The following is a 13,789-nucleotide window of genomic DNA, read 5'->3' as shown; positions in this document are numbered from 1 at the left end:
GGGAGAAAGTCATCAGTCTTTAGTTAAGCAAAGCGTCTAAAGACTGACTTGTGAGTCTAGGGTTTTAATGACCCATCCACCACCCCAACCTGCCTCCTTACAAGACTGCTCAGGACTGCTTCCTTGTTTACTGCTGTCAGCACATTGGTTAGGTCATCATAATCTGTGAGATATGTACGAATTTGGGTGCATTACTTTTCGTAGAAAAAAAAAAATTACCAACAGTGGTGAGAACAGCCTGGAGATCTAACAGGTGCAGATTCTTAAGAGCAGAATCAAGTTTGAGTGTGCAATCAAACTCATGTTGTTTCTAAGTCTGCTGCAGGGGAGTAAATATAGACAGTGCAGGCAATGCAGTTGTGCTGGGGCCCATGGGGTTGAGAGGTCTGATTTTCTATTGCAATTTTCTATATATGCCCCTAAAAAGGCAAACCCATCTCCATTATGGTTTTCTGTTCTTGTAAAATAGTCAAGCTGTAACAAAATTATAGACTTATTCCATAGACGTATTATTGTTTATTCTACATAAACAATAAAAAAAAAATATAAAAATATAATTTAACTCTAAAAACTTTGTAGTCAGTCCAATCATTTCCTATTTTCTTTTGTAGTTTTTGTCATATACAGATATGTAATGATGATTGCTGGGTAATGTGTGTTGATGTTGTCCAGTATCAAGTCTCTGTTTAATCATGTAATGAGACGATAAGATTTACAGGTGCAAAATCTCTCAAGATTGACAAGATGGGCATATCTGCAAGGGGACTAATCATTATAGTCCCCATCATTATATTGTGTGTGTGTCTTGTAACTACCTTATGCCACTGGTCTGCTGTCTCACTTTTCTTCAGATGTATTGGCTTCTGAGCACTTGAGATCACGAGAGGTCACTTCCCAACCACTTGTAACAAGCAAGCTGCAACAGGACACATATGGACATCAGGGGCATATCTATATCAAAGTTAAAGTCTGCACAGGAAAAAGTCAACTCTTGAATATAGGAGCAATTAATGACAGTATTAGAACAACGTGATTTACATATTTTATGCCTCACGGTTTTAACTATCAAAAATTATAATTACAATCAATTCTTGCAGGCATGTGGATCTGCATTGTCAATTGAGGCTCAGCCAAGTTCTGGCAATTCGACCAATCCCCTCACCTTAACCTACTTTAGTCATACTGTTATGTCTGATTTGCATCACGCCTTCAGAAAATGCTGTTATTTTGAAAGGAGCCAGCCCATAATCATTTTGTTCTGATTATTATTTGCTTGAACATTCTTTTTTTGAATCCCATTTGGAATAAGATCAGATCACAGTAAGCCAAACCAAACCCATCAGACTCATTATGTTTCTGAGTGCAGTAACAATGAGATTCATTCATGTTTTTCTTCTAATAACGTTCTATAAAATAATTTATGAAAATACATAAAGACGAAATAAATTTTAAAAAAGAAACGTGACATCTGATCAGAAAATCACACTAGAAATAGAAGTTAACACAAAGCTAAGCTAGTAACTATTTTTTAATTAGTTAAAATAATCTCAAAATGGCTCAAAAACTACATCATTTGCCAACAAACTCAATGTGATTCCAATCCTTTAGTGTAAACACATTTCCATTTTTAAGACCATACAGACACCAAAACTGTTGTTGATCTCTATTTGCCAGTCAAAGACTGCCACTGGAAGTGGAAGTAATTTGTAGAATATCATGAACCGTCCTGAGAATACACTGGTGCTCTCATCTGTTGACTTGCTGACTGAGTAGTGTTGCGAATTTGTTTCAGTTTCTTTCAAATCTTTTGTTATCAGCATACCTCCATATTACTGTCAGCTTGCAGTGTAGTGTTGCAGTGCAGTGAGACATTTTTGAACAGCCCAATGCAAAAATTGGCAGTATTAATCATCCCGTATTTTTGAATAAGGCTTAATTACGTACCAAGGAAATGGTACAGGCAGCAGGAGGTGCTGTGTGCTCTGAATGGCTGGCAGAAGTGGGGAGTTGCCCTGCTTCCCTACAGTAACTGACACCTGCTTCCATAAAGGATGCTATTCAAAACTCCCACTTTGCAAATAACAGGCTGGCACATTCCTCCCTGTGAGAAATGGGAAGGAGGACAAAACATGAAAGCACAAAACAGCTATACTCAGGAAAAAATGTCTGACAAAATGTGTGTCACGGAGACATATCCTCATGATGTGGACATTAACAAGGCGATAAATATACTGACTTTACGAATAATTATTGGTGATCAGAAATTGCTATACTAAGGTACTTCACCCCTGTCCTTAGCTTTACATGGTCACACATTGGACACAGTCATGCATGGAAAAATGGAACGACAAAAATGGAACAATTAGGCCACACAATCATTGCCACACAATGTTTGTGTTAGATATATTTTTAGGGGCTGTCAAACAAATATTTTTGTAATGGTGATTAATTGCCAATTTTCAGTAGTTAATTGTGATAATCACATTTCAATTGCATGTTTAAAATTCCACTATATTGCATTTTAAAACAGTTTTGAATACCATATTAACAAGGTGAAGAAGCAGTCCTTTCCAGAGTGCCTTGATGTGGGAATCAAATGAATGCAAAAAAATTGACCTTCATGATCTTGACTTTAAGATTTATTTATTTCAGTGTTGCACTGCCACAACATTGTGGTCTGAAACTACAATTTAGAGTTAGGAGACAACTCCAGAGTGCTTCTTCTGTGAAATACAGTGATTTTTTGTTTGTTTGTTTGTTTGTTTGTTTTGAAAGATTTACACTGTTCCAGTTGAGAAAGTGCGCTTACCACAAGATAATTTTGATGACTCACTGACGTCCAATGATCTCAAGTTAATGTTACAGCATTGGCACTTCTGAGGAGTTCCAGTTTAGTTGCTTTCTCTGATTTATACTGGTCCTGTATGCATGAAGCTATTTTCCCCGGGTAACATATATGATAAATGAAGTTAAATTCTTCAATTTAGTTTCATTCCACAGGTCGCTCACTCCAAAATAGTGCTTTGCCATCTTTGGCAATGCAGTTGCCATCTGACATCAGTCTGATTAGCTGCACTTGTGTGCTCAGCTCATAGGTGGTAGCTCAAACTCAAAATACTTAAGTGATATTTCGATTCTGTTTGACAATATGGACATCACTTTTGAGTTGTCAACTGAGCCATCTAAGTTTTCTAAAGTGAAAGGAGACATTCAAAAATGCAGTGATGTCTTATTTTCCATCACTGCAACAGCAGGAAGCAGCTGCGGCGGCTTGACTCCACGTAAGGGTGCATAAAAGCAGGCTGTTCTCATAAACTGTTTGTATGTTTTCCTATTAAATGTAATCCAGCCAAATTCGTACATATCCCATGTACTTTAAAAGCTGAGATCACATGTCCAGTGCGCTGATGGGAGTTAACTTCATCGCTCAGTTGCAATCGCTCATCAATGTGGCTTCAATGACATCATCGATTTGATGCTTGACTGTCATGACATGTCAGCTTCATTAAAAGTATAGCTGCAAATTAAAAGCAACAACAGATGTAAAAACACACAGACACAATGCATCTGTCTGAGCATTTCTACCTCTGACCACGGCAGCAGCTGAAAATTATACATTTCGATACATACAGGTGGCTATACATAGGCTATTGCAAAACTCTGTAAAAGTACACCAAAGCATACATTTTCGTTTCCAAATATTTATTTGAAAATGAAACCATTCATAAGGTCACTAAAAAAACATTTTGTTAATAATAAAAAACGAATGTAATCTCAACAGTGACTGCGCCAGCTGGCGGGACTGCGGCTGAACCGCTTCCAATGTTCATTCATTCATTCAGTCGTGTGCTCAATGTTTGTGTGTGTGTGTGTGTGTGTGTGTGTGTGTGTGTGTGTGTGTTGTTAGTATGTCAGAGAGGAAGAGTATCAGTAAAAAAAAAGTTTCCACTAATTATTTCGGTGTTTATTTCTTTTAGTATTTTTCATTAAAATGCGTAATATAGCCAACAATATTATACACCAAAAGTTAATCTAAATTATTACTGTAGAATGTATTTAGCAAATCACCACTTTCAACTGGAGACACAGTGCAGCAGCAAAAAAAAAAGGCATTATAAAAAGACGACAATTGTGTTGATTAATTGACATGAGACATTGGAGAGGTTGTCAGTCCTATTCTATAGTCTGTAATATATATATATATATTTTAATCATAACATCTTGGAAATTACTCAAAAATGCATTCGTTGTGTGCTTCTGAGCACACGGGCAGCATAAACAATGAAGTTACATATGATGGTCTGGCAGATCGTTGTGGAGCTTGGAGGCAGTTGACAGTGACAGTTTTGTCAGCAGCCATTTTTCTTCCTACCAATAACCTATGGTTGAGGCAGCTCCAGCTCCAGCTCCAACTCCGCTCACATGCTCTGACTCAGGCATCAGAGCCTCTGAGCTACAGCGATAGATGCATTTACACTAGGACCGCCAAGATTACAGCGCCCCTCCAAGCGCCGCAGTCCCACTGGCTGGCGCAGTCAGAGATTTGCAGGGTTCTGCAATATGTCCTGTATGTATCAAAATGTATAATTTCGGTCGGAGGTATAAATGCTCAGAAGTCTAGTGTGTTTCATTTTTGTAACTTAAAGGCTTCAGAAAACATACAAAACACATTTTTAGGAAAAGTCATAGGAAGAGAAGCTTGTAGGTTTTATCTACACAGAGTTATTTGCATTATAAAAACCGTCGTGGCAGCTCTAGGACAAGTGCACTTACATTGATCACTTCCATAAAATAAAACGAGAAACTGGATTGAAGATTGAAAAAATTGTTAAAATTAAATTAGGGAACTGATCACAGATGCATTGTGTCTGTGTGTTTTTACATCTATTGTTGCTTTTAATTTGCAGCTATACTTTTAATGAAGCTGACATGTCATGACAGTCAAGAACCTCCCGGGATTCCGGCAGCCAATCAGCGTTGAGCTGCAAGCAACAGGACCCAGCGAAATGTTAATTACATAATTGTACTGTAACATCATTTGTAGGGTGCTAATTTGGAGGATATCATACAAACTGTTGCATTTTTGTAGAATATCATATGAACTGTTTTATGAGGATTTGTTGGTCAAAGACAAAATAGCAGCAATCGATTTATGCAATTTAAAAAAAAAACTGTTATGTTTGGACTTTCATCGCATTGCAACTAACACGTTAACACTGGCAGCATTAATATTATTATAACTGAAAGAGTTATTACAAATATGGTGCCCTAATATTACAAAATAAACCAGAAATATGAACAAAGAGGTATTTAATTTGACAATTTTAACTATGAAATTTGTAACAATCTACATTGATATCACTGAAAGAAAGAAAAGAAAACATCCAGTTTACACAGAACAAAAAATATGAATAACACTTCCTGCATATACTGTACAGACTCCTCCAGCACATATAAAGCCTCAGTTGTTCAGAACCCTGAGAAACAGCAGTGTTAAACTCTCCATGACATGAATACATTTTGATTCATTTCATTTGCAGTCATCAAGGACAAGACTGAATTAACTGGCTGAGCTGTGGGCCCCTATTAAGCCCCACCACACAAATCCATCATGGTCAAGATCACGTCGGCTTTTACTGTTACTTCATCATTTGTGGAAAAATACACTGCAGTGAATCACTTGTCTTGCAGTTTGTATGTCTTTCAACTTGCTTTTAATGGGAAATCATGGAATTGCAGCCTAGAATCACACAAAACAATAATGTTAATAATAATAGTGGCTCTACGCTGCATACTCTTTGGTTTTGTTCTGAAATTTAAAGTGGGTAGTAGGCTCAGTCACCATTGCGTAAGCTCGTTTAGTTTTTGATAGTGACTTTTGAAACAATTATTTAAATGAAAATCTTTGAGATTTTTACTTAACGTATATGTGATAAATAGCAAATAGATACTGTAAGTGATGTGTAAAATCCCAGATATGGTCCCTTTATGTAATAATTAAACGTTTTGCTTTGTTTGGATACAAACATGTCTTATGTTATTTATTTATTTATTTATTTTGTTATATGATTATGATTATGGACCTTGGAATTTGAGGGATTAATATTTTAAGTAGACACAAACCAAGAAAATAACACTGTTGTTTGTCACATGAAAATAACCCAATCCAGCAATACAGTCCAGTCACGCTAACTTCTCTCAGGAGTGTCATCCTTGTAAATATGCCTGACAGCAGCCAAGAAAACCATCATTACCACAAACAATGCAGCGAGGCTGATGGCACGGATAAAAACGAGACAATTCCTTCTAGACAGTTGCATTGCTTTTGAACACCTACTCACTCGACTGCTGCCGCTGCCCCCGTTATGAGTTATTCTGTCTCATTCTTTCCACAGAGATACTAGCTTTTCATACATTGATTGAAAGCCTCATTCTCAAAGGAGCTGATGCTGAACGGCTGACAACACTATAGCCAGTAATGGCTTCTGCTCCATAGTGCAGACGGAAGGTGCTTTCAGTGTCATTCTTCTCCACCCTTGCATTTGTAGACCTCCACAAATTACACTAAGGATCAGCGCCACTGTGTGCTATTCATTCCCACATCTACGAGGTCAACCGCTGAGGTATTTTTCGTGGGCTTCTTTTCAACCGATCCACTATTGAAGTCTTCAATCTCGAACAAGTACAAGGCCAATCATCACTTCATTTCTGCAGACTCAATGAAAAGATGAATACAAGTCACTTGCCAACAGAGTGATGCTTTCTAAATTCCTTGTTGCATTTTGTGACATGTTTACGTTTCATGGTGTGATTCAGTGTACAGTGTAGAGGGGTAAACACACTCCCACAGCCTCAACAAGATTCAAATGCATGTCAGCCAGGTGTCTCATTGCACTGGCTCCTTTTTCTTTAGTTCAGTTACATGGAAAGGTACAATGAAATATTTAACACCACAGACCTGATTCTGTTAGTTTCAAAGTGAATGCAGAGAGCACTGGAGGGAGAACTGTGCACGTCCACAGAGGCAACATACACTGTGCAAGGTTAAACTCAGCTCTGTCTTATTTTTAATAGAGATTTGTATGGTTTCGTACAACTTATGTACACTAGGCTATCAGTAGCAGCCTATTAGCTAGCAGTAATCATCTGTACATTGTTAAAGTCATTAAATAGGTGATCTCTTGTTAGAGGGGGCATTTGAGGAGATGTCAGCAGCTAACATTTAGGAGTAAGCTACCTTACTGTACTGTATGTAGCATTTTATATGTAAATTATAGTCCATCAACCTTTTTTAGACTGAGGTTAAGAGGACTGTATAATGTCACTGGAGCTAATTTCGGTTGTGGCTGATGACTACAAGTTTGAAAATGAAAAAAAAAAAAAAAATTCTGATCTTACCTGATTTCTGTAGTCCTCTGCTAATCTCTGCTGCAGGCTAGAGGTTCCAGGCTACATTAGACCCCACATGCGTTAGCTCACCAAAATCTCCAACAAAACTGTCCATGGTTTAGTTGAGTTAGGGCACCAGGTTTTGACAAGGAAGAACAAAAAAGACACAGGGGGAGCTATTTATACGGTCTATAGTGCATGGTGCAAGAGCATTTAGGGCATGTCCAACTCCACTTTTGTTATTAAATGGCACATAATCTGAGCCCAAATTAAGCCGCAAGGGGTTGTATTTAGTCCCGTAATTAAGTGTGTATGGGGCATAACATGAATTCAGTCAATCAGAGTGGCATCCTCCATTCCATTTAAAAGCCAGGTGTGCCTGCACCTTAGCACTTCAGCTTAAAACACCGTGGGACAACAGTGTAACTTAAGGAGCCGGGAAGTCCCTATAGGCCAGGTGGAAGGGGTGGTGGATGGGTCTACTAAACATTGGACTTTTTCCCAGGAGGCTTCTGTTTTCTTCTCGTATAAATGCGAAGCCAAACCATGATGTTTTTTTTTCTAAACCTAAATGTGCTTTTGTTGCACAAGGAAATAACAAAAAAACAAAGTGTTGTACTTATGTATAAAATTTATTTTGAAAAAGACTGTATGCATGTAACAAGCAGAGACTTTACATTTCCTGTGAAAATGGAAATATGTTTTGAAAACACAATGCATGGAACAGGTGTACTGACACTGACCTGGCGTTCCAGAACGTCAACAACAGATGCACCCTACCTAGCGCATCAGATATAGATGTCAAAAGTCCACACATCAAGCTGCAATATGCGATGAGTTGGCAATGAGAATATGTTGACTTAACAGAGAAAACAAAATTTCACTTTTAGCTTCTGAAATAACAAGTGAAGTTATGTGGCTCCTCTTGCTTAAATGTGCTCAGTTTCTGTCTTGTTGGGGAGTTGGACAACAGCTTTGCAGGTCTGCTCTGATCTCTGCTACGTTCCCATTTTACAGAATATCATTGTATTCCTCATTAGTGATGTATTATTTCACCCACCCCAAACCCATTAATGTGTCCCTGTGTGTGACAAACAGAATTTGCGCCTGTTGTGTACCTACCCATATACACACGTCTTACTATCTGAATAATGAACCCTTTAAAAAGCAGAAAAAAATACTGTGCCATTCTGACTTCAGACCAGTTTTTTGATGGTCAATAGTTGAATCACTTTCTGTTGTCTCATGATAGCATTTTGCCAACAGTGCTCCTGACGACACCTCATTTTAAGACCTACACACCCATGGACATACAGATGGGCACTGGTACATTTGCTACTTGCACAGCATGGGCATTGGCCATGAAAATGTAAACAGCGTTGGTCTGAAACTAGCAATGACAGTTGTGCTGCACTGTTCACTGCTTTTTACTGGGTGTAAGGTGGGGTCCACAATGCACAGTTCAGTGTTTTAAAACCTTATTTTCTTTTTAAACTGCCCATCGATGGTCTGACTGTTATTCAAGGGAAATGCTGAATCTGTGAAGTACTCCCTCAATACCTGACTTAATCAACATTTAACGGAAACTACTATCTTCCCTTACTGTAACCAAAGTGCTTTTGCTGCCTGAACCTACTAACACAACTCAGGACATGAAACCTGGTCTCTGGTATCAAAGGCCCATGGTCTGTATGCTCACCACAACCACCTCCATATGAATTCTCTGCACTACATAAATGCACCACTGAAAATGTAAAGACAAACAGACAAACAATTAATACATTTGGTCAGTTACTAGTCTAAGCACACTGTAAATGTTTCACCTAAGACTAATAAAATAGGCAAAACCTCCAAAATTGTGTTCATATTTCTTCCAATTTTACGGGAAACAGGCAAATATAACATGTCCTTCACAATTTTCATAAAATATCTTGTGAATTACACAGTGAAGCATCTGGGCATCTTTGACCTTACATTTTAAACTATCAGAAACTAGGAGTGACTTTCAAACTAGAATATGGTTTAAACTTCTGGTTCTTTCTTCAAACCAAGTAATCCCAGCCTTTTTGATAGATTTATTAATCATATTCCTATAGCTGTAAGCAGGGCAGGAATTTCACGAGGGCCACGTGCCCTCCTAATTTGGCCTTGTGCCCTTGAAAAAAATATCTGCCCTAAGGCCACAGTGGCCTTGATGCCCTGCCCACACTGCCCCACATGATTTTGCAGTTTTCTCCTCTGCCTCTTTCCTGTCAACACAACTTTGCACCTGTGTCTATTGACTATAAAAATGAAAAAAAAATGTGATGACATTCTGGATTCTTATTGGGCAACATCAAATGAGACGATACGTACATCACCAGTAGAGGGGGTTGATTCAAGCCTGAACCGCTTGGATGGGCTATAACGACAGTTTGACACCAATCTATCACCGGTGTTTTGGATTTTCTCGTGACTATGTTAACTGGCGACCTTCAGCCGAATGCGTCTATGGTTGTCATAGTGACAACAGCTGTTTTCAACCAGGAAGAGAACACGTAGCTGTTTTTCATAACAATATCAAAACATAGCCGACCTGATCCGTCTGTGGATTCTTGTTGGAGGAACCCAGTCACGGACCGACACTCAGTCACGGTTTGAATCACACTTGTTATGACGTTGAAAACAGGAAGAGGCCAAGTTGCTTTTCCTGTAAATCTAACTCCTATCTCGAATAAATTTTTTAAATAGGCCTACACACTTTTGTCTCTGATGCCTGCCTAAATAAACATGTGCCATATTAAAGAACCATTCAGCCCTGTGAAACATAAAAAAGAATATTTTCATGGGATTCAAACCCACTACATTATGGGAAAATAAATTATAGGCGCACAATTAACATGGTGCGCCACTATTACAATACCACTGCACTGACAGATACAATAAAAATCCAACAACATACAGCCAGTTATGTCTTCAAATTGGGAGGCAGCCAGATCAACTTGTGACCACACTGTCCATGCACTGAGGAACATTTTACAATGTCACTGCTTTCCAATACAAAAAGCAGCTGTTTAAACCCCCTTAATTCATAAACCTAATGTTTATTGTTGTGCTACAGGTCGATAAGGCCAATATTCACATACTCACGTGGAAATACTTTATTTTAAATTAAGCAATAAATATACATATATATATATGTATATATGTATATTTTTTTGCATACATATATATATGTATGCAAAAAAAAAAAAGTGGATCGGTTGCTCGCTGCTAAGAATGTGGCCCATCAACATTATCTGGTTTTGAAATGTGGCCCAGTTGAAATAGTAATTGAATAGCCCTGCTGTAGTTTGTTTGTTTGTTTGTTTGTTAGCTATCTAACAACACATCAAAATAATTGTAAGCCAGTCTTGTTCAGTGAATCAGTTTATCATGTACACACATCATGTAAAAATATTTAGGCCTAATATTTAAGATTGTTTGCTTATAAATACATGAACCTGGTTGTTCTATATTTAAAACACACTGGGTTTATTAGTGCTATTAAATAAATCACATTATTACTTATTATACTCATTATTATTACTTGAGCTTGTTTTATTTTTTCATTTCACAGATAGTTATACATCCTTAGTCCTTAAATTAAATTCATTATGGACGTGGACTTAAAATCATTGTTTTATTTTATGGGCTTGCTGCCCTGGCTTTTGGCCTTTGTGCCCTCAAAAAATTGACAACACGAAAGGCCAAGTGGCCTCTCCCCTAAAATGACGAAATTCCAGGCCTGGCTATAAGTAATGAAGGGACTCCAGTAGGCCTTTGAGCAGGAACAATGTCAGAGTAAATGACTTTATTCAGATTGTTCATGCAGAAAGGAGCTCATTACTCTGTTAGAGTGAGGTTATAAAGATTTTATTTAAAGTCAAGACACCTCAAGATCAAATCAACACACCTTATGATACTGTAATTTGCAATCAGCAAGTACTTATTGCACAACAGTGGTGGAATGCAAAAACATTTATGACTACTACAATCACAGTTCCTTAAGGTAATAGTATGATTATATGATGATGTAATTATAAGTTATGATAAATTGTACTCACTGAAGTAAAGGCCTGGCTATTGGTGCCTACTTACCTTTCTCTCTCTCTTGTTCCATAGAGAATCAGAAACAAACAGCCAAAGAAAATCCCAGCAGATAATAGTGCAGCCTGCAGAATACAGTCCATTGTCACAAGGGTTGTAAGTGGGATGATAGTCAGCAGAGTGGACATGTTAACTGGCCTTGCATGTGCTTCTTTGAGACTCCCATCCACTTCCCTCACCCTATTCCTCACAGCATGACCTTCGCACCTTTCTCAGGTGTCTCGATGGGGGCAAATCTCTGAGGAAAGGCAATTTAGAACAGCATTAACCGCAGCCTGGCCTCTGACCCCTCCCCACTTCAGCTTTACGCTTCTGACAGAACAGCCACGCTAACTACTGTTGGTCGGCTCGAGTAAAGAAAAGCATGCTGAAACACCTGCAAACACACACGCACACACACCACCCTGGGGACTCCTTCACCTGCTGACCTCTTACAGAAAAGGGGATTATCACAGGCTGTGCTGTGAATGCTGGAATTTAGTGTTGACCTTGCAGCAAAACTGCATTGTGCTTGAGATACATTGATATTGACCAATGACTGTACTGCTGCTGGTACCATTAAACATTAACATTAAAGGTTCCATTTTAATTTTTCAATCAATCAATCAATTTTATTTATAAAGCCCAATATCACAAATAAAAATTTGCCTCACAGGGCTTTACAGCATATGACATCCCTTTGTCCTTTGGACCCTCACAGTGGATAAGGAAAAACTCCCCAAAAAAAACCCTTTAACAGGGAAGAAATTTGCGTCTTCTTAAATGTATATAACATGAATATGAGTATAATGTTTCGGAAATACGGTCTGAATGAGTTGCAGTTTTGATGCTCTTACTGGGGTCTGGCTGGAAAAATCAATGTATCTTTGAAAATGCAATGCCTTTGAATTAAAAGAGCAATTTTAAAATGGCCATACTCACCAGGTGTACTCGTGGTGCACTTGGATACAGAGTGGTATTGCATGTTTGAGGCTGTGACAGTCATGACCAGACATATTTGCTACTCTGTCCCCTTTAAACACAAGGCTGTTCTTGTCGTGATGCACTGACAGTTTGGGGATCCTGTGCAAAGTTTCACCTAAGAACATATTGTTCAGAATATGCAAACCTTGAAAATGAATATACAGTTTAGGGCAGCTCCAATATTTATTCATTTATTTTTAGGTTTTTATTAGGGATACATGATATTTTTGCCGATATCCAATATGAAACAACTCATCCGACCAATAACGATACATATATCAATATATCCACTTTCGTCCCCACCTAATTTTAGTCATCATCAAGCCTCTCCTGTAGTGGCATTAACATCATGTTATACATGCATACTCTTATCATGATGGCCCACTAGCAGATGGAGACATGAAATACAGTACTTTTAAAGTTATATAATATTGTGCAAATTAAGTAAATTAGTTTAATTTAGTGTCCAAATGCATGCAATCCAAATGCTATTTTCCCAAGCCCTTTTTTTCCCCAAATGACCTGAGGAAAGTTTCTGAATAATGTTGTTGCTACCTATAAACCCAGGTAGTGCTGTGGATGCCACGTTAGTTTGGTTCAGGAAGTCATATTCTCACTCCTAACTTGTCATATATCACCACTTGCTCAATGGACTTTTAACATCTATGTATATCTGTGCTAGGTATCCTGGGTGCATCTGTTGTTGACGTTCTGGGATGCCTTGTCAGGTGAATACTGTCTTTTTACAGTCTCTTTAGGCCCTATAGGGACTTTCCACCTCCTTAACTTATGTTTTTTTAGGCTGCATTTCAAACTGACACCGTCCAGCTGCATTACAAACTGACATTGCCAGGTGGCATACCATACCATCACAAAAGGATGGCTTTTCTCGTTGGTGTCTGACGTGAAAATAACTGACCAAGCGGTGGTATTTGATGACTTCGGAATGAGAACAGGTTTTAAAGTCACTCAATAACAAATGATCATGGCAGCAGTAGACCAACAACTTTTGCGTACTGTAAGGTAAAATGACTATTTCTGTCAGTGGAGTCTGGTGGCTTTTAAGAGAGTGTAGATAACAGTGTCAGTTCCAAGTAGGAAAGGTCTGATGGCAAGGAAAAGACATAGGTTAATCTTATAATATAGTTTACCCTTCAAATGATATGGATTTTTAGGTGCTCCTTTTTTAAGAAGCTAAAACATGTTTTGCTGCTGCTCCTATCCACAGCCACCAGACTCCTCTAAAAGAAACAGTAATTTTACTTTGCAGAGCACAATGAGTTACTGGTCTACTGCTGCCTCTGATCTG

General features: G+C 38.2%; 1 protein-coding gene across 4 annotated transcripts in view; it reads left to right on the top strand.

Annotated features, from left to right (window-relative positions):
* Window positions 1–13,789, top strand: part of LOC125889077 (seizure protein 6 homolog) — a 469,538-nt gene that overhangs the window by 28,092 nt on the left and 427,657 nt on the right. The gene's annotated exons all lie outside the window — the stretch shown is intronic.

The sequence above is a fragment of the Epinephelus fuscoguttatus genome, linkage group LG5 (assembly GCF_011397635.1).
Source record: "Epinephelus fuscoguttatus linkage group LG5, E.fuscoguttatus.final_Chr_v1".
Lineage (NCBI taxonomy): Eukaryota > Metazoa > Chordata > Actinopteri > Perciformes > Serranidae > Epinephelus > Epinephelus fuscoguttatus.
The sequence above is the reverse complement of the archived record's forward strand: the minus strand, read 5'-3'. Positions and strand labels throughout refer to the sequence as shown.